Raw genomic sequence first — 23,367 nt, 5'->3', positions numbered from 1 at the left:
GACCGTTATAGAGACACCCTTCCCGACACAATATGGCCTAAGAAGGACATCTGGGGTTGTGCAAAAGAAACTTGGTGGCTGTGAGGGTTAGACCTGCTTTACGCAGTCTTTCAAGCACTTCGTTGAGATGGACAAGGTGTTCCCCAAAGATTTCACTGAAGGTTAGCAAATCGTCAAGGTAATTATAAATGAACTTGGACTTAATGTCAGATAAAACATAATCTAGTAACTGCGTAAGGACAGCAGCTCCTGTCAGGAGCGTGAATGGAACACGCTCAAATTCATAGAGGTTCCAATCGGTAGCAAAGGCTGTGAGGTGCTTGGATTCCTCGGCCAGAGGTATTTGGTAATATACCTGATTTAAATCGAAGGTGGTAAAAATTTTGGCATTAGCAAACCAAGAAAAACAAGAGAGCAAATCAGGAAGGGGAACAGATTGGAGGACCACCTTACGGTTCAACATCCGATAGTCAACTACAGGACAATAACCACGCTCTGCTACCAATATGTAACCGGTACTGGGTGGTTACATGATACACAGGTAAAAGGGAGGAATATAAATCAATTTACACAGGTACCTTAAACCTTAGACACGCAACAGGTATCTGATACACTGCACCAAAAATATACAAACAAAATCAGGGTGGGCAACTTGACGGGTATAAACAAGGAACATGCAAGGGAGACTGGGAAACCTTACCAAAGGGCATGGAGATGCGAAGGTTGCAGTTTTCAGAAAAATCAACGGTGATCTCTGGTTTTCAAAATATTATTTACGAAAATGGACATTACAAAGTAAATTCTGAACAAATTCTGCAATGCACCAAATCCAGATACACAATTTGCAAAATACAAATTAGATGTTCCTTGACAAGAGCTTTGCCTTAGACCACGAATTTAAGCAAATATATCTTAGCATAAATCAAGTTCTACAAATACGATCTAGAAGGTAAGAGGAAACACAATATACTTTTACAATTTAGAGTGAAACTAAAAGTGCTTACAAAAACATCTGAGCAATTGAGTGGTGATTAGGGCAAACTCCTATGTGATACACCAATGAAAATTAAATGCAAATTAAAACAGGACTGAAATCAACAGAGCTTACCCCAAGGCAGGTAAACCTGGGAGCGGGGTCATGTTGACACGTGTCAAAACAGCTGGACTCACGCCCTGCCTCGCTCACTTCAAAAAGGGAAGACTGGCCTTGGAGTGACCAGTCAGAGTGCAGGAGCTTGCTTATCGCCACCCAGATTCACCAGTCACAACTCTCTATCCAGTCACGGTGTAAATACAATCTTCCAGAACACATACGCTCGCAAACTTTCCATTTTCCAGAATATGTAAGGACATATTTCTAGAATCCACGACTGGCAAAGGCCAGCACATCCTGTTTTACAAGTCTGCATCACAATCTTTCTAGACTGTTCCAGCTATTACAGAATAATAATCTAGTAGTTACAAATCAAATATGCTACAAAAATATTTTACACTGTACAGGTTAGGTAGCTAAATGGAATATGAATAAAATATTATATCTCAACACTCCACATCATACAGTAAGTATTACTTTAAACCAATTTACAAATAAAACACTCCACAACAACTTTCTCCATCATAGAAATTTAATACAGGTCTCATTTATAATACCAATATAATCTATATAAATAAAATTGTAGGGGGTCCGCTGCCTGTAATTTCTTTTGTTTTGCCAATTTTTCAGATATTTATCCGTTTTAGGTCAACTCAAGACCGAATCGGTGGTTTTTACGTTTCGTGTCTGTTTGTTTGTCTGTTTGTCTGTTTGTCTGTTTGTCTGTCTGTTTGTTTGTTTGTCTGTTCCACCATCACGTCGAAACGGCTGGATAGATCTCAACCAAACTTCATATTTAGAGTAAACTCATCCCGGGGATGGTTTCGATATGCATATCATTTTAAAATCTTTCAATACTCGGGGGGTTTATAGGAAAACCAGAATGGTTTTTCCACAATCACGTTGAAACGGCTGGATAGATCTCAACTAAACTTCATATCTAGAGTATACTCATCTCGGGGAAGGTTTCGATATGCATATTATTTTAAAATCTTTGAATAGACCGGGGGTTTATAGGAAAACCAGAATGGTTTTTCCACCATCACTTCGAAACGGATGGATAGATCTCAACCAAACTTCATATTTAGAGTATACTCATCCCGGGGAAGGTTTCGATATGCATATCATTTTAAAATCTTTCAATAGACGGGGGTTTATAGGAAAACCTGAATGGTTTTTCCACCATCACTTCGAAACGGCTGGATAGATCTCAACCAAACTTCATATTTAGAGAATACTCATCTCGGGGAAGGTTTCTATATGCATATTATTTTACAATCTTTGAATAGACGGGTGGTTTATAGGAAAACCAGAATGGGTTTCCTCCATTTTCTCTTATACTATTGATTTTCTGTAAACTTCGTTTACCGTACGTGAAACGTCTCTTTATTATAAACAACTTTCGTTATGTTCATAATTTACCTTACTCTTCACATGACGGAGAAATTTACAATTTTCCGCTGGTATCATGCTCTGCATTGAGTGACCGACAGACCGACAACGAACCTACAGGGTACCATCGCAACGTCTCTGACTGCATGCCAGCAGGGAAGTAACGTATTGCCATTTTCCTCATCATGCTTTTAAATTCGTGGTTGTTCCTTGGGTAGAAGGCAAGAGAGGCGTCAATCGGCCTATCTGTGGGATATTGGCGGAATATCGTTGGATATTATAACCGCCCTCGAATAGATTAAGTAATAACACCATTAGTTATCTTATTATTATTTGTTTACCTAAGAATCACTGACCTAAATTTCTCCTCTGTTACCGCTTTATTATATCCATTACTCACACTAGCATAATTTATTGAGGGGCATTTGATTTTCCAATACATTCACTTGGCATTTACATATTTGTCGTTATCCGGCTGTCCGCAGTTATAATCCATTTTCTATTACTTTCAACTTTCTTAACTGTATTATTTCTTCCTTAATTACGCCGTATGTACGCGAGTGCTACAAACTACTGGATGTATTTCCACCAAGACTCATATTTAGAATACACCTGTCCTTGATAGGTTTTAGGGCAAATATTGTTTCTAAATCCCTGAATTGACTGGGGGTTTATACGAAACCGAAACAGTGATTTTGCACTTCCACAAAATATACACAACCAAACTTAATGGAAATCTACCTACCTTGGTAGATAATAATTTCTAAACCTTTTTTCTCATGTGCATCATTTCGATACGAGGATTAATAAGGGAGATATCATTAACGGACCGTTTTTCTGTACAAGTCCCATCGGACTTAACTCCCGAGCGGGTGCGTGTAAAGCGTACTCCTTACAATTTGAAAACTACTGAAGACATTCGAACCAAAATTTATATTTAGCATCCACCTGTCCAAAGGTAGGTTTTAAACGTAAATAACATTTCATGTTCCGGAATGGAATGGCGGTTTATAGGGAACCAAAATGGTGATTTTACTCTTCCACAACATATACAGAACAAGACCAACCTGACTGGAAATCGACCAAACGTGATGGAATTCCACCTCTAAACCTTTTTTTCATGTGCATTCTTTCGTCAGGAGGATTACTAAGGGAGATATCATGAATGGTCACTTTTGCAGGTTAAGTCCAGCGGACATAGCCCAAAAGGTGTTTTACATGGAGCAGATTCCTTATCTATATAAATCAAATCGTAACGACTGTGTGCCTCTACACTGACTATTTTGGCGAAATTTTCGTACAGCTTTCTGTTTAAGGGGTAATAATGACCATCTCCATAATTTTTGGTTTAGTTTCCTGAAAGTACTAATTTTTACCCGCCTCGCCCAAAATCCAAATTGCGCCATAATCTGCCAGAAGAAAAAGAAGATAATTGAAATTTGACAAAATTATACGTTTAAGCCTGTAACGAACGGAAAACTTCCTAGATCATTAAATTTTTCACTTTGAATCCCCGAAGAATATCGAAATACGCAGGCAATTTTAATGATGGTGCAGACCTTCGGAAATTACTATCCTATAACGGATTGCACAATCTCCGTTCAATTTGGAATGATCTACAACCGTGGTCTTATGACTTTTTGCCGTATCTGTATCCCTTTTACGTTTGACTTTTCTCTTTAATCGATGTTAAGTCAATTTGGAATTTTCACATGCATAATTCATACTTTCAATTACTTATATGAAATACAGAATCATTAAACTCTTCACGAAAATTGGCCCACCCAGTAGCCATATGTGAGCCAAATGCTATGTATGTATCCGAAAAGTAATGTAATGTGAGATAATCTTACAAAACCTTTACCCTGTTCCACGTTTCTAACTCAATCTGACCCAAGAATAGATGACATATCATAGGACCAGCCATTTAGGCCACTAAATCCGGCGTGTCTTATGGTATAATCCTTTGTCGATATGACGTACGTTTAGTAGCAGTTAATCTGTAAATGAAGGTCTTCAATATTGTAAATACGCATATACTTTCGTATGTCGATCTATATATATTCACTGATGTCGATTTTTAGCGATCGAGAAAGGGTGGGTCTGCTATTGTAATAAGTACTCCCCACACCGACTTTGACTGGCAGTAGGAAAGGGTTCCTTCTCCAACTCCTGTGTAACTGTCATTAGTAAGGAAAGCCTACAATTATAATGAATAGTTCCCTTCTCGATTTGACTTGCAGAAGGCAAGTGAGCATGCAGTTTTGTTTAAAACTCCCCTACCCGATTGTGTTTGGCAGTAGGCAAGGGTGCCTATCATTATAAAGAAATGTCCTCATCTAAAATGTGACTGGCATTAGGCATAGTGGCCTGCTATTTTGATGGAAACTCACCAACTTGGTGTGACTGGCAGTAAGCTGGCTGGCAGTAGGAAAATGGGCCTGGCATTATAATGATAACTGCACAACTCAATTTCGAGTGATAGTAGGGTAATTGCCTGCCATTATAATAAAAACTCCTCACCTGAAATCTGTCTGGAAGTAGGAAGGGGGCTGCCATATTAACGAAAACTCCCCAAATCGATTCTGTCCGCGTAGTAGGCAATGGGGCCTGCAATTATTACGTAATCATCCCAACTCGATTGTGAATGGCAGTAGGCAAGTGAGTCTGCCGCTATATCACAAATCCGTAACAAACACTTTACATTGGAAACAACGTACGGGGAACTCCCCATGCTCTTTCTCGGATAACGCTAAGAGACATGCAATTTTAAAACAATCTTATTTACTGCATGTACACTATTTACTTCGATATTCGAATACAATGTAGAATACCGTAGCGAAGCACGGGTACATTCGCTAGTACCAATATAAATTTATAATACCAATTTAAATTTACTCATTCGGGATAAATATTTCAGGTTCCCTATGGGAATCAATATCTATATCATCTGATGGCCAGGCAGGTATCAATTTTTGGTAATAGTGCATTGTCACTGCCGGTGGCTCCAAATAGCCTACGCAGTGGCCTCCACGGTATGCACTAGCCATGTGTCTTGGTGGTGTGCTATTTACTCAACTGATGAGCCCGACTTAGCACACTAGGGTGAAACACTGGCAACCAGGAGTGAGTTAGCTGGAAAATTTATAATGTCCAATAACGGACCATTTATATTGGTGAAAACATTTCACCATCAGAATGTTGTTCAGCAGGATAGGAGAAGTAGTGGTATACGATTTCCAATCACTAGATTATGTGCCAAAAGCCTGAATTCAGTTCCAAACCTCTCCAGTGCTCATTTGGAGTGAGGACGTTTGATGCTGTTGCTGGTGATTCGTATGTCGGATGGAGACATTAAACATTGAGCAGCCCCCTTGGTGCTATTAGACAGGAGAAGCCTATGTGCTGGCATCGGGTTTCACGTCTTCCTTCCTACTATCATACAACACATCATTCATTTTGCCTCATTAACTCCTCTGATGAGGTTGACATCAGGAAAGGCATCAGGTCATAAAAGCTTACCATGAAGATTCATCTCACTTCATACTTGTCTGCATAGAGAAACGAGACAAGGGTCGGATATACACAGATACAATATTATTAGTAATTCTGATTGCTTTTGAGGTGGAATACAGGAATAATTTTCCCAGTATATAAGAAGGGAAATAAATACGAATGCACTAATTATAGGGGAATTACATTACTGAATATCATCTATAAAATATTTTCAAATATCCTATTACAATATCTGACTCCATATGCTGAAGAGAGATTGGATGAAATACAGTGTGGCTTCAGGCAAAATAGGAGCACAGTAGATCAAATATTCGTGGTACGTCAAACGATGGAAAAATGCTATGAGCATAATATAGATCTACATATGTTGTTTGTAGATTTTAGACATGCATTTGACAGTATATACAAGGATAAGCTATTTGAATATATGGAGACAATAGGAGTACCACAGAAACTGATTAGGATGTTCAGAATCACTTTAGGAGAAGTAAGGGCAAAGGTGATGGTGGATGGAAGAATTGGAAATGAGTTTGCTCTTAATACAGGAGTCAGATAAGGTGATGCACTTTCAGCTACTTTGTTTAATCTGGCAGTTAACCAAGTCCTTGAAAAAATAATGGATACCGGAAATATTGTATATAAATATAAACAAATTTGTGCATATGCAGATGATGTAGTATTAATGGCCAGGAATGATAGATATTTGGAGGAAATGTTTCTTGAAATGGAGGAAGCAGCAAAATGGATGGGATTGGAAGCGAATGACAGTAAATCCAAGTATATGCATGTGACTGTTATAGAGGGCAGAAGAAGTAAAGATAATAAAATAAATGGGCATAATTTTGAGAATGTATGAAGTTTTGAGTATTTGGGACCCATGTTCACAAACAATAATAGAATAAGTGAGGAGATACATCGTAGAATAATAGCTGGAAACAGGGCCTATTATGCAAATCTTACATTATTTAAATCTTGTCTATTGTCAAAACCTACAAAATTCAAAATATATAAGACCCTTATTAGGCCTGTAGTGACATATGGCTCAGAAGCCTGAAACTTTTTAGTTGATGATGCAAATAAATTAAGAATATTTGAAAGAAAGATTATTAGATGAATATATGGCCCATTTTAAGACCAGAATGGTTGGAGGATAAGGACGAATGCTGAAATACAGACCATATTAGACCAGGAGGATATAGTAAGATTTATTAAGGCACAGAGACTGTGATGGCTTGGCCATATGGAAAGAATGGAGGAAGATCGAATGCCAAGAATAGTAGTTAAATCTCGAGTAGATAAAAGACGGTGACAAGGAAGGCCCCATAATAGATGGAGCAATGAAGTTGAAGCCGACCTGAGGGCAATGAACATCCGCCCATGGAGACCAGCCACTCAGGATCAAAGTAGATGGTGGACTATCGTAGAAGAGGCCAAGGCTCACACAGGGCTGTAGTGCCGGATAAGTAAATAAGATTGCTTTTGAGATCTAGAATTGATCGAAGTTGAAGTGACACCAGAACAGAGGAGGGAATGTTGCAGACACTAAATCGCAAGAGTAAAACTTAAATTGTTTCCATATGAAGGGAGAACAACACACAGACTGGCTACTCTTGAAGACCCCAGGTTAAAAAAGGAGGTGTTCTGCACAAAGATTATAAAACTGCAGTAACTCTTCTACAAAATGAATTACAATCCCATATGAAAACAATATATATATGTAGTGTTTACTGTGCACTACGTCTTCTGGTATGGGCTAGAATAAATATGTTACTTTCATTGACCTGTCTCGGTCTCATCCTTGGCTTTGACAATATGAAAGTGACTGAGGTATGAGCGATGCTAGTAATACCATTCCTTATGCAGCCAGTCCCTGTTATGAATGGTATGAAAATATCACTCATAGGGTCAGTTGGTGTGTGCATTTCAGCAGGCTTGGCAGACTGATACGTGAGCAACTTCTGGTTTGGTGAGGAAAGCAACGGGGAAACCACCTCACTTCTCATTTCCCTAGTACGCCTCCTCAGCGATGCCTAGACCATCTATGACAGCTGTTGGTATAGCTGTGGAGGATCAAACCAGCCTTCGGGCTGAATACCCAACATGCAGCGTATATGAAAACAATTCAACATCACACCCGCATACAAGTTGAATGAAAGAGAGACAGAGGCTACAAAAAAACGGTGAAGCAATGAAAGTGTCCAATTCAGTTTCATGGAAGACAGATTGAAAAAAAAAATTAGAGGATCAGAGTAGTGGATAGCATTATCTTGCTGAGGCAATACCTGGAATGGCCAAACACAAGCATTGATCCTCTTAAATATTGCAAAGTAATATAAGCTGTATCTTCATAATAACTTTAAATATTAGTCTTTATAGTTTCATCTCAGGTATGGTCTATGTTCCTAACATTCTTGTTTGTTTCTCATTTGCAGTTACCAGTAGATAATGAGGAGTTTGTTGCACTTCAGTGATGTGCATTAAAGTGTCTGTGTAACTGCCGTAACTGCCACTTCAGTGCTGACAGATAGAAAGTGTAATATAAAGCTAAATCATATAGATAGGTTATTTCTCAACCAGAATAAGTGGTACATATAAAATTCAGTATTAATATGAGTGAATATGATTTGATTTTCAGTAATAAAATGGCATGTAACAATTGTTTTTTCTACCGCACTGGTTATTTTGTGAATTGTGCATTGCCTCATCAAAAATGCTTTTAATTTCTCTTTTCCATCCTTTCCCAAGAGGTTTCCTTGCTGCATTTCCAGATTATTTTCAAATGTAACCTACGATTTTTCTTTTGAACTCTACAATTGTTTGTTTGGCTCTAATTCTTCCTTTATTTTCAAGATATTAAGCTGGATTCCTCCTCTGTGCCCCATGTGACCTTGCAACGGTGGGGAGGCTTGCGTGTCCCAATGAAGCAGATAGCCGAGCCTCAGGTGCAACCATATTGGATGGGTATCTGTCGAGAGACTAGACTAACAAATGGTTCGTCAAAAGGGGATAGCAGCCTTTGGAAGTTACAAGGGCAGCAGTCTAGATGATTGCCTGATATGGCTTTGTAATAATACTCAACATCCCTTAGCTGTGCTAATACTGCTGCAAGACTGAAAGTAATGGGAAACTACAGCTGTAGATAACTCCCGAGGACACGCAGCTCTCTCTGTATGAATGATGTACTGATGATGGCTTCCTCCCGGGTAAAATGTTCCAGAGGTAAAATAGTCCCCCATTTGGATCTCCAGGTAGGGACTACATGAGAAAGGGCGATCATCAGCAAGATGGATACTAACATTTTGTGAGTCGGAGCATGGTATGTTAGAAGTTTGAATTGTTGTACTAGGTTAGAGAATCTGAAAAGGGAGATGGATAGACTAAAGTTAGATGTAGTTGGTATAAGTGAAGTACGTTGACAGGAAGAGCAAGATTTTTGGTCAGACGACTACAGAATTATCAACACAATATCAAACAGAGGAAATGCAGGAATTGATTTAATAATGAAAATAGGGCAGCAGAAAAGCTACTATAACCAGCATAGTGAAAGGATTATTGTTGTCAAGATAGACACCAAACCAATGCCTACTACAATATTGCAGGTCTATTATGCCTACTAGTTCAGCAGATGATGAGGAAATCGAAAGAATATATGAAGAGATAAAAGATTTCATACAATATGTAAAAGGTGACGAGAATCTAACTGTGATGGGAGAATGGAATGCAGTGGTAGGCCAAGGAAGAGAAGATAATACAGTAGGAGAATTTTGGATTGAGACAGAGGAACAAAAGAGGAAGTCGGCTGGTAGACTTCTGCACGAATCACAATTTAGTCCTTGCTAATACTTTGTTCAAACACCACAAACAACGGCTGTACACATGTACGAGACCTGGAGACACTGGAAGGTATCAAATAGACCTCATTATCATTAGGCAGAGATTCAGAAACCAGGTGTTGGATTGCAAAACTTTCCCAGGAGTAGACGTGGACTCTGATCACAATTTGTTGGTCATGAAATGCCATCTGAAGTTGAAGAAATTGAAGAGGAGAAGGAATCCAGTGAGATGGGATCTAGACAACTTGAAAGAAAAGTGTGTGGAGGATTGTTTTAAGGAACATATTGCACAAGAACTAAATGGAAAGGCTGAAGGAAACACAGTAGAAGAAGGATGAAGAGTCATGAAGAATGAAGAGATGTTAGAAAGAAAGGAAAGATCAACTAAGAATCAATGGATAACTCAGGAGATACTATACCTGATCGATAAACAACAAAAATACAAGAATGCAAAAAACCAAGAGGGCAGAAAAGAATACAGGTGATTAAAAAATGAAGTGGATAGGAAGTGCACGGCAGCTAAGGAAGAAGGGTTGAAGGAGAAGTGCAAGGAAGTTGAAAGTAGTATGGTCCTAAGAAAGGTGAATGCTGCATAGAGGCAAATCAAGGAAACCTTTGGAGAAAGTAAAACTAGGTGTATAAAAATATTAAGAGCTAAGATGGAAAACCACTTCTAGAGAAAGAAGATAAAGCAGAAAGATGGCAGGAACATATCCAACAGTTGTATCAAGGTAAGTACGTAGATAATATGGTTCTGGAAGAAGGAGAACCTGTTGATGCTGGTGAAATGGGTGACTCAATTTTGAGGTTAGAATTCGACAGAGCTTTGAGAGAACTAAATAGGAACAAAGATCCTGGAATTGATGACGTTCCCTCTGAATTACTGACTGCTTTAGGAGAAACCAGCATGGCAAGGTTATTCCATTTAGTGTGCAAGATGTATGAGACAGGAAAAGTGCCATCCAATTTTCAGAGGATGTTGTTATACATATTCCCAAGAAAGCCGGTGCTGACAAGTGTGAAAACTACCACACCGTTAGTTTAGTATCTCATGCCTGCAAAATTCTAACATGTATTATTTACAGAAGAATGGCAAGAAAAGATTAAAATGAGTTGGGAGAAGATCAATTTGGCTTCAGTAGAAATGTAGGAAAACATAGCAATTCTGACTTGATGTATGGTCTTAGAGGATCGATTTATGAAGGGCAAGCCCACATACATGGTGTTTTTAGATCTAGAAAAGGCATTTGATAATGTTGATTGGACCAATCCATTTGAGATTCTGAATGTCATCGGGATCAGGTACCAAGAAAAAAGAATTATCTACAATATATATAAATCAATCTGCAGTGATAAGAATCAAGTGCTATGAAAAAGAAGCAGCAATCCAGAAATGGGTGAGGCAAGGCTGCAGTTTTTCCCCCCTTCTTTTCAATGTTCGTATAAAACAGGCAGTAAAGGAAATCAAAGAAGAATTTGGAAAGGGAATCACAATTCAAGGAGAGGAAATCAAAACCCTGAGATTTGCCAATGATATTGTTATTTTATCTTAGACTGCAGAAGATCTGGAGAAGGTGCTGAATGGTATGGATGGAGTCTTGGGTGATGGTGGTGATTATTGTTTTAAGAGGAAGTACGACTGGGCAACCATCCTCTTCTTCTTCTTCTTCTTTTATGACCACATAGGATCACTTTAGTCAGTCCGTCGTTCAGGTCTCTTTGAAGGGATTGTTCGGGCTTTGCGGTCCTCCCAGTACTTCTTCAGACGCTCCGATCTTCGTGCCCTTTCCTCAGTTGAAAATGTGCGTGTTGTTGGTTTGTTTTGTGTAAGGGTAAAGCGGAGGTTTGTATTCTTGAGTTTTGTATTCAATTTTATCTTATTTTTGGTGTCTTCTGTTGTAAGGCCTATTTCCTTCAGATCCTCTCTTACTTCTCTGATCCATTTACATCCTGTTGTGGTATTTTTTGAGACGAGATTGTGTTGTACTAGTTGTTTCAGAAGTCGGAGTCCTGCATCCTCATGATATGTCCAAAGAATCCCAGTCTCCTCTTACGCATAGTATCTGTAATGGGTTCTAGCTCTTTGTACACGACTTTGTTAGGTATTAACCGCCACTGTCCATCTTTCTGATATTTTTTGTTGATACAGGTTCTTCCAATCCTCCTTTCAATTTTCTGAAGTCTGTCAGTCTTTGATTGTTTATTCAGGTAAAAGAGTGTTTCTGCTACATATGTAGCTTCCGGACAATGACGGAGTTCAACCATCCTCTATATAACACTAATCAGAGAGAAAAAATGGAAGGGGTCCAGCACTTCAAAAAATGAAGGTATCGGCCAAAGGAAGAAAAGGGCCATGAAGAGCGTGAAAATGAAAGACGCCCTAGCAAACCTAATAGCGTCGGGGTCAGAAAAGAACAAGAGTTGACCAAGGGAGGTCGGATAGGATAGATGAAAGTGAGGAGCCTGGCACAAGTAAGTGGAAGAAATGCCAGGACTCAGCTGAGGGCCCCGTGGTCGCCAACCCACGCTCTAAAGTTCAGAGCCCCTGAGGCAGTCTTGGGTGAGGAGTACAAGATGAAAATAAATAAGTCCAAAACAAAAGTAATGGTGTGCAGTCGTACGAAGTCAGATGATGCAGGAAATGTTAGATAAGAAATTTGCTCACTTCAAACATTGATATAGGAATTAGAAAAATGTTTTTGAAGACTTTTGTATGGAGCATGGCATTGTATGGAAGTGAAACCTGGATGATAACTCACTCAGAAAGAAAGAGAATAGAAGCTTTTGAAATGTGGTGTTACAGAAGTATGCTGAAGGTTAGATGAATAGATGGAATCACGCATGAAGAGATACTGAATTGAGTTGGTGAGAGGAGATCATTGTGGCTAAATTTGACAAGAAGAAGAGACAGAATGTTAGGACACATCTTAAGACACCCAGGACTTCTGCAGTTTGTTTTTGAGGGAAGTGTAGTGGGTAAGAACGGTAGTGGTAGATCAAGGTATGAATATGAGAAGCAGATTAGAGCAGATGTAGGATGCAGCAGTTATGTAGAAATGAAAATATGGCACAGGATAGGGTGGCATGGAGGGCTGCATCAAACCAGTCTATGCTCTGATGACTCAAACAACAACAGACAAGCTTGATTTTGCATGTATTGTGCAATGGCCCAAGGACACAGGAAATGAACACAGTAAAACAACAAAAATCAACATCAAAAGCACAAAGATATTTACCTTGGGTGCAGTAGCTTATGAATATAAAACATGCAACAGGCCCAGAATAAATGAGAGATAAGAGACCAGGATCTTAAATTTTTACTGAAAAAGTTGCTAGGTCAATGTGACTAGGTATACCAAATGAAAACACCAAATTAAAATTGGAGTTGATATATATAATTTTTTTTTAAATTCATAAATAATTACACTTAGATAAATCTATAGGATACTGAAAAGCTGGTACCTTCTTAAATTCTTACAATGAATTGAAACATAAGGAAAATTGAGAATGATACCTTTAAATAAATTAATAATTAGTATAACATAAAACCTTTCCTTGTAAAATTAAAATACTGGCCAGTAAGTTTACCTAGGTACAATTAATTTACTTAAATTGAAATTTGTTACAAGTGAGTTTCACATAAATCTTTAAAGAACAATCAAGGTAACATGGTCACATACACCAACTCAAAATTGCGATCTAAATAGAAATAAATATTACACTGATAAATAACTAATGAATTGAAATGATAAACTAATAAATAATAGAAAAATCCCCAATACAATCACAAAATTATGAAGGGAAAATATATTAAAGTTCCACAAATAGTACAGAACAATTACACACAAACAGAAAAATGCAGCTTCCCAAGCCAAGCTATCAATAACAACAGCCAAAGCCTGCAAAATTAAAGCATACACAAAAGATAAGTGACACAACAAACAATGAAAAGAAAAGAAAAGAAAAGAACACATGGATATGAACAGGTCAGGTGAGCGTAAACCAAAGGAAGATTTAAGAAATAGGAGAAACAAATTTCAATTCTCTACAATTGCTGTGTTGCAGAAAATAAATAATAATAATAATTATTATTATCATTACATTAAATAATAGGATATATTTTGACTGAATTTAACATTTCATTTAACAGAGGATTTTACCAGAGGACCAAAACCATTGTCATTAAATTTAATGCAAGGTGGTCTTGGCAGAGGGAAATGAGCATATGAGATAGAAGTTAAACTCGAGCCCAGAAGATAAAGACAAAATGAATGATCCCATTATGACAAATCAGCCAACGCAGGGCATCACACAAAAATTATGGTACAATAGAGATCGTATTACAAGAACAAGGAAATATACATAGAATGAATTACACCCCAAAACAATAATAATAATAATAATAATAATAATAATAATAATAATAATAATAATAATAATAATAATAATAATAATAATAATAAAATCCCAAAAAATTGGAGGAGAAAATTAAACACAATGATAATCTCAATTATATAAAACTAATAGAATGACATTAACACTCAATGACCCATATACTGCTTTTCCAAAACACCACATAATTTAATTACTGTTACATCAAAAGAAATCTTAATAATAATGGATTTAATGTTTTGACCTTACTACAATTTTTTATCTTAAGAGAGTGTTCATTAAATTGTCAGAAAAGTCGTTGCCGAAAGGTGTCCTGTATTGATAGGCTTAATTTCAACAACGTCGCATGACGATGCTTGTTGATTCAATTTACAGTACCGTAATATCTTTGTGTGGGGTGATGCCCAACGTGAAGCCTTTAGCGACTTGAAATCCACCTTATGTAACGCTCCTGTACTGGCTATGCCAGACTTTTCTAAATACTTCATCCTTCAGACTGACGCCTCTTCCTCAGGCATATCCAGTGTTCTCCTTCAGGAATTTAAAGAGGGGCGGCGTTCTATTTCTTATTCTTCTCATGCCCTGAATCCTGCTGAACGAAATTATTCCATTTATCAGTTGGAAGCCTTAGCTGTTGTCTTCTCTTTAGAACGCTTCAGAATATACCTGGAACATCCTTCATTCGATCTTGAAACTGATAATCAGGTGTTGAGTTGGGTACTGGCCAAACCACGAAGGACCGGTCGTCTTGAGTGTTGGGCAGTGCGCATCTCAGCCTTCCAATTTGAAGCTCGCCACATTCGTGGCACCGAAAACATTGTGGCTGATGGCCTCAGTAGGATGTTTTATCCAGGCAGCTCTGACCTTCAATCAGAGCCTGCAGACCCCTCTCCTGAGCAAGTGTCAGCCTTTGTGAATGTAGTTCTCACTAACTCTTCCTTCCTTTTCAAAGATATAACCAAACATCAGGAGGATGATGCTGAGTTAAAAGCTATTATCGACAGGGTTAAATCCGGTGAACATGTTAAACCTTACGTCCTTAAAAACGGTGTCTTGTGTTGTCCTGCTCGTGGTTGTAGAGACCCCAAAATTGTAGTCCCAACTAACCTAGTTCTGGCTATCTTCAAATATTTTCATGAATCCCCAATGGGGGGTCATCTGGGCGTTTTTAAAACAAGACAGAAAATTCGTAAGCACTTCATCGTTAATGTTGGCCTTTACTCCAAATTCTCCACTATCAAATCTGTGGTCAATTAATGATCTTCTGCCTGATGATGCCAGCCCAGAAAAGATCCGAGCTAATTGGCACCATGCACGAAAAACCTAAAGGTTTATTAGGCTAAGGTCCAGCATAATTACAACCACAGGCGAAGGCCGCACAATCTGTCTGTGGGTGACCAGGTGTTTATTAAAACGCACCCCATCAGTACTGCTGCGGACCATGTTATCAGTAAGTTTGCCCCCAGATTTCGAGGTTCCTGCACCATCTTAAAGTTCCTTACTCCGGTGTCATTATTGGTGAGTGATCCCGAAAGGAAAAGGATCAGAGTCCACCTCTCTCAAATAAAAATACCTTAAGTCATATAGGGAGGGGTAAGTACCATTGTTGGTGACCATGTAGATTACTTGTAAGGCATTTGTAAGATTTTAGTTGTAAGGTAATGATAAGTTTGGTTGTAAGGTAGCTGTAAGTTTTAGACGCTGACCAGCAAGTAATCATGTAGGTAAATACATTAGGTATCCTCTAGAATTTATCTACCTTAGTGTAATGGATTTAGTATGATAAGTTAGGTAGGTTTTAGTTTAGGGTCACTAATTGGAATTTATTTCTCTAACATTTCGGGCTTAGGGTAAACTCCTGTAGTTTCCTTTCACCCCCAACGTAAACTTGTCTAAAATGTATGGATTGTAGATAGTGCTTACCCCGGGCCTAGGTGCCCTAATGTCCCTAGTGTGCAAGGGGGGTCCCTACATGAAGCTCATTGAGCCACCTGTTGGGTGACTCTACGCTAGTCAGTGTTAAAGAAAGATCTCTAACCCTCCTTGAAAACTGGTTTTCTCCAAGATCTTAGAGTCCGGCAGGGTAGTTTTGCCTCAAGTATTCCCCTGTCTGCTGTGTACTGGTTTATGTTACAGTGGCTGCAGTGAACAACTTCTTCTGTCGGCAGTCTAATGTGCCAAGTTGAGAGGCACACTGTATACCTTGGGCGCTACCATCCAGCACCACCATCCTGTGGCAAAATGTCCCAGTGGGGGCAGTCTGGCTAGACTGCACCTCACCCAGCTGCTCATTTGGTTCGAGATATGACTGGGCTGGACTGCAACTTACCTAGCTACCTGGTTTGGACTGAACTTGAATGGAGGCTGTTGGCAAACAGCCGTGTCGGCAGCCACATCAATAGCAAGAACCTGTAGCCTAGTTGTGCAACTTCAATCCTGTAATTGGTGTGAAAAGTGGTGCAAGATCAACTTATTCCGTAACCTTGATATAGGAGGCACTGTATGCTTTCTTACAAGAAAGTGAAAAGGTTCTGAATTACTGACATTTGGTAGAAGAAAAAAGTGTACATCCTTTCTGTGGACAGAGTTAAGATGCTCAAAGCAATTTGGGAATGTTTGAAATACATTTTTGAAGTGTAGTACGATTATCACATTTGACATTTATGTTGTGTTTATGTGTAAACCTTAAACTCCAAATTACCGAAAGGACCTTTGGTGTAGTGACAGTTTGTTTTTCATTGTTGGAAGTTCTACTGGAAGAAAATCATGGTTGTTAGTAGAATGACTGTCGAAATTTCTGAGAACTATAGTTGTGAATACCATTATATATGTTACTGATCTGCGTTATGGTGTGCAAGTTTCCAGAAGTGATCAACCCCTCCCTCCCCCCCCCCCCCCCAGTAATATTATGTAATTGTCGAGCGTAGTTCGATTTTCTGGGGGAGGAAGATTGAGACCTGTGTTGAATTTCTATGATGTGGAAAGGTGTTGTGGAGTGTTTTATTTGTAAATCTGTTTAAAGTAATACTTACTGAATGATTTGGAATGTTGAGATACAATATTTTATTCATATTCCATTTAGCTACCTAACCTGTACAGTGTAAAATATTTTTGTAGCATATTCGATTTGCAACTACTAGATTATTGTTCTGTAATAGCTGGAACAGTCCAGAAAGGTTGTGATGCAGACTTGTCAGTCATGGATTCTAGAAATATGTTCTTACATATTCTGAAAAATGAAAAGTTTGTGAGCGTATGTGTTCTGGAAGATTGTATTTACATCGCGACCGGATATAGAGTTGTGATTGGTGAATCTGGGTGGCGATAGGCAAGCTCCTGCGCTCTGATTGACCACTCCAAGACCAGTCTTCCCTTTTTAAAGTGAGCGAGGCAGGATTTAGTCTGTCTTTCTTTCTATCGTGAGTCCAGCTATTTTGACGCGTGTCAACGTGACCCCACTCCCAGGATGGCCTGTCTTGGGGTGAGCTCTGTTGATTTCAGTCCTGCTTTAATTTGCATTTAATTTTCATTGGTGTGTCACATAGGAGTTTGCCCTAATCGCCACTCAATTGCTCAGATGTTTATGTAAGCACTTTTAGTTTCACTCTAAATTGTAAAAGTATATTGTGTTTCCTCTTACCTTTTAGATCGTATTTGTAGAACTTGATTTATGCTAAGATATATTTGCTTAAATTCATGGTCTAAGGCAAAGCTCTTGTCAAGGAACATCTAATTTGTATTTTGCAAATTGTGTATCTGGATTTGGTGCATTACAAAATTTGTTCAGAATTTATTTTGTAATGTCCATTTTCGTAAATAATATTTTGAAAACCAGATATCGCTGTTGATTTGTCTGAAAACCACAACCTTCACATCTCCATGCCCTTTGGTAAGGTTTCCCAGTCTTCCTTGCACGTTCCTTGTTTATACCCGTCAAGTTGCCCACCCTGATTTTGTTTGTATATTTTTGGTGCAGTGTATCGGATATCTGTTGCGTGTCTAGGTTTTAAGGTACCTGTGTAAATTGATTTATTTTCCTCCCTTTTACCTGTGTATCGTGTAACCGCCCAGTACTGGTTACAATAAATTTACTCATTCGGGATAAGTATTTCAGGTTCCCTATGTGAATCAACATCTATATCATGAAATGTTTTCAACCAATGGGACTCGAAGTGACTAACCATGTGTCAGACTCATTAATGATCATGACCTCCAGGTGGGCTACTACTAATAATGTTATTGGTTTTATGTCCCATTAACTAATTTTTTAGTTTTTTAGAGATGCCAAGGTGACAGAATTCTGTCCCATGGGAGATTTTTAATGTGCCAGTAAATCTATCAACACAAGGTTGATGTATTTGAGCACCTTTAAATACCACTGAACCGAGCCACAATGAAATTCACCACCTTGATCTCAGAAGGTCAGCGTTCTACCGCCTAAGCTACCCAATCAGAATTACTATGTAGACAGTTAAATATACATACAAACATACATACAAACACACATTATCATTATAAGAATCCAATAAAAGGAAATATGACCTAGATAAAGCTTTAATATATATGATTGCATCTGATTTTCAGCCCTTTGGAATTGTTGACTATGAAGGATTTACGAGGTTTGTGAATTTGTGAATTTCCGCTGAAAATTGGTTGCCACCCCAAAAGGGTCAAGAAGTTCTGTAAGTTCTTTCAAAGTTAGGGCATTTGCATTTGCAGTCCTTGAAAGAGCAGTTATTAGAGGAGTATGTAACTTCAATCTTTTTATCATTATGTAAAGTACTGTTCTATCTTGATAGCACTTAATTTTTTAACTTCTATTCTGGTTTATTCATATCACATTTGTGTCTCCTTAGATTTTTCTGTTGCATCTGTTTTACATAGGTGACAATGTGTTTACACTTTTTGAAAACCTTTTGCTTCAAAGCATCTTGGAGTACCAAATTGAGAGTGTGTGCAAATGATGGAATATGTTTTAATCTCAGAGAATCACATAGGTATGCTTTGATCATGTTTGGCACATTGCAACAACAGACACCAATTTTGTCTAATCTCACTGGCATAGGATTTCATTCAAAACTGAAGCTATATTTTCAGCAGAGTGACTGACAGCAATTTTTGAGATTGATAAATATGCACTACAATATGGGAAATCACACACACACAAAAAAAAAAAAAAAAAAGTGGTATATTACTGTAAGGTAGCTATAGGGTGCAATTAGTTCTTGATGTCCATATATCATTAGCAATATTGACAAATACAACATCACCTAACACATTTTTAAGTGAAGAATTTGCACATTTATAGAATTCTTATAAAAGAACATTTCTTAAGCTACCTTTACTAGGTAATTTACACTTGGATCTAGCAAATTCACAAACCTCATAAATCCTTCATAGTCAACAATTCCAAAGGGCTGAAAATCAGATGCAATCATATATATTAAAGCTTTATCTAGGTCATATTTTCTTTTATTGGAATCTTCATTATATTTTTGCTGACTAAATTACTTCTTAATAGACGAAGTTGATCTTGAACTAGTAGATTCTTCATTTTATTCAATACTCAGTAAATAACTGTGAACCCTTTTGATAGGTTACGTTGCATTGGAGGTAAAGCCACTGGTTTTTTCGTAAATTCTGGCAAAGTTAATGTATATATTGTACTTACTGTACATATTGTAAACTATGTAAAAAGCATAAGACCATTGTATTTAGTATTAAGTTAAGTTTACTATTAAGTTCCAATGTTTATAGTTTTAATTCTTGACCTTAAGATTTAGTATTAGGCTGAAGATGCCCATAACTAGGGTGAAACATATCCCTAACTGGTGTTTTTAATTCATGTAGATTTTAATCACTAAAATATATATATGTAATGAAAAGGTGGATACAATAATTTTAATCTTGAAAGCTTTTTACCTAGGTTAATGATCAGGCGAATGGGTACAGTGCTTTTTTGTACCTTGGGGGGGGGGGGGGCTTTGGCAGTGGGTAAACCTGGGCTTGTATTAATTTAGCTTTTTCTTGATCTGTCAATATATATGAAGTATTCTTGAGGGTCTTCTTAAGTTGATGTTGGATTCTAGGGGTAGGGTCCTTCTTTACTGTAGAGAATGAGCTATCTTTAAAAAAATTGATTTGTTTTGTTTACATATTTGTTTTTGTCCATTATGACAGTTGTGTTACCTTTATCTGCTTATGTAATTGTAAGATTATCATCATTGATTTTCTTTTTGAGAGCATGTATTTGCTTTTGTATGAGAATTGAATCCTTGTAGCTATTGTCGTCATGAGTAGTAAGGGGTAGATTATGAGAGTTAATATTGCTTTCGGTTAAGAATGGAGTTCAATTTTCTTTTTACTTCAATTCTTACTTTGTCTTGTTTATCTGCTGGCAATTTGCTAATGGCTAATTCTGTTTCTACTGTTGTAGTAATGGCTGTGTTCAGAGTAGTAAAATTAGGCCAATTGTGTTCAGAGCCCCTGGCTAAAATAGAACTTTCGTCTTCATTCAATGGTACCTTGGACAAATTTATGATCGGAGGGTGAAATTGGTTGGGCATATTAGACCTAGTGTTTTTGTTGGTTTCATTAGCATAGTTATTGTTGAGTTTAGAGTTCATTAGCGTATGCATCTTTTTCTCTAGGTTTTGTTGTTTCTTTGATAATACAATAAATAATCTATTGTCAACTTGGGCTTGAAACAGGTTCTAGTGAGCATCCAAAAGTAAACTTGTGGTTTCAATGTGAGACTCATATAATCTATGATTAAAAAAGGACTTTTTCTTGTACAAAAATTTGATCTCCTCTCTCAGCCAAATCTTATTTGTTCTAGTTTGGGTTTTAGTAGTTTGAAAAGAAGAACAATGATTCTTAAACTTACTTTTAAGAAAGTTGGGTGTCAAATTGTGAGCTATACACTGTTTGAGAAATTCGATGTCTTTGCCCAATTTGGCTATTTTGACTTTAAGATCTAAATATAAATAGGCTTTCTGTTTTGCCTGGTTGGCTACATAATCATAGGATATAAACTTCATGGTTTTGATCTGTATTGAATTGTGATCACAATGTCCGACTCGTTGGCTGAACAGTCAGTGTACTGGCCTTCGGTTCAGAGGGTCCCGGGTTCGATTCCCGGCCGGGTCGGGGATTTTAACCTTAATTAGTTAATTCCTATGGCACGGGGGCTGGTTGTATGTGTTGTCTTTATCATCATTTCATCCTCATCACGACACGCAGGTCACCTACGGGTGTCAAATAGAAAGACCTGCACCTGGCGAGCCGAACCCGTCCTGGGATATCCCGGCAATAAAAGCCATACGGCATTTTTGTGATCACAATAACAATTATTAAATTAATATAAATGGCTCTTTATTGGACATTATAAATTTTCCAGCTAACTCATTCCTGGTTGCCAGCGTTTCGCCCTTGTGTGCTAGGTTGGGCTCATCAGTCGGTACCTAGCACACCTACCAAGACACTGGCTAGTGCATACCGTGGAGGCCACTGTGTAGGCTACTTGGAGCCACCGGCAGTGCCAATGAACTATGAGAGACTTTGTCTCTTTACCAAAAATTGATGCCTGCTTGGCTATCAGATGATATAGATTTTGATTCCCATAGGGAATGCAACGCCCCTAACAATAGAAGTAAATGACCAGGGCCATAGGGACGTGCACGAACAAGACAAATTTCAACAGAGCAAATAAATCATGATAAATCAGAAAAACACATCAAGGATATGGTCGAGAGGAAGCAAGGAAGAGTGCTGATGGCTACCCATTTAAAGAACAGAGGAGGGGATCCAGGAAATTGTGTAGCAGACACAACAAGAAAATAACACCCAGATTTTCAAAAATTTAAAATGGAATATAATAAATGAATCATTCTATACACTACAATTCAAACCTTTCAAAATAAAAATTAAATAAACTCAGAAGAATTAACACAACATAAGGGGAAAAATGGATATTCAGTAAATAAATGAATCAGATAAAATAGAAAAAAAATTCATTCCTATGTAAAGGTACCTTTCTTTTCCCAAAAATATATATGGACTATACACTGATGCATCAGTCAGATTTCATAATTGCCATGGTAAGCACATGTTTGGAGTATATTAAAATTAAATAAAACTTAAATATTTAAGCTAGATAAAGGAAGAGTTTAAATTGTAAATCGAGGACTCCGACAGCACCCAGTCGAAGTAAATGGGCCACCACAAACCCAGACACGAAGGACACACCACCGTACATGACAAATAAAATCAGTACACCATTATGAACATAAAGTCACAACCCCAAACTCGTATCACGTTTGAAAAGAAAAAAAAAAATTTCCCCAGGGTACAAATAAATTACAATCACAAAACCATGGTAAACAAGTGCAATAATTAAGTCACAGTAACATCTCTAAAATAGCACAAGCAGATCACTTCACATCACCAAGACAGAAGCCCACACAGACAGTTTCACAAAAAAATTAGTTCATAGTAGTATTCACGGAACAATACTCAAGATACCGTCATCCCAGCAGAGACAATACACACTCTCACTCCAATAATAATATTATGTAACTGTCAAGCATGAATAGATAAAGACAACAATCCCCAACCCAAGATAAGATAAGATACAGGCACCATATCCTTCGCTCCAGGGCTGCCCAAACCCTCGACATACAGAACGCTAACAATTGTATTATTGAAAAGTGAGATAACATTAATGCAATATTACACCAACAATAGAGTAATATTATATTAAAAGCCCTCAAAGGGAAAGAAAATAACCTAACCAAACTCAAATAAAATATTCACTAGGAAATAAAAGCATATACCATCTTACGAAAATGTTACTACTACTGCTAATAATAATAATAACGTTAATAGAATTTTAAAGAAAATAATAGAGGCAAGTGTAGTGTAGTATTCAGTCAATTACGGGCACACAAAAGCCAAAACGCACACCAAGAGGCACGAAACACGCATAAGAGAGAAACCATAAATAAAATTGAGTAGGCCAAAAGTGCCTACCAAACACAGACAAAAGAAGAGAAAAAAAATTAATAAATGGAATTTCCGCAGGGAACGGCACACGCATGAAATCGTATCACCCAGAAATAAATCACTCGCAAATACACCAAT

This window comes from Anabrus simplex, chromosome 7 (genome assembly GCF_040414725.1).
Source record: "Anabrus simplex isolate iqAnaSimp1 chromosome 7, ASM4041472v1, whole genome shotgun sequence".
Classification (NCBI taxonomy): Eukaryota; Metazoa; Arthropoda; class Insecta; order Orthoptera; family Tettigoniidae; genus Anabrus; species Anabrus simplex.
This window is presented reverse-complemented; position numbering follows the sequence as displayed.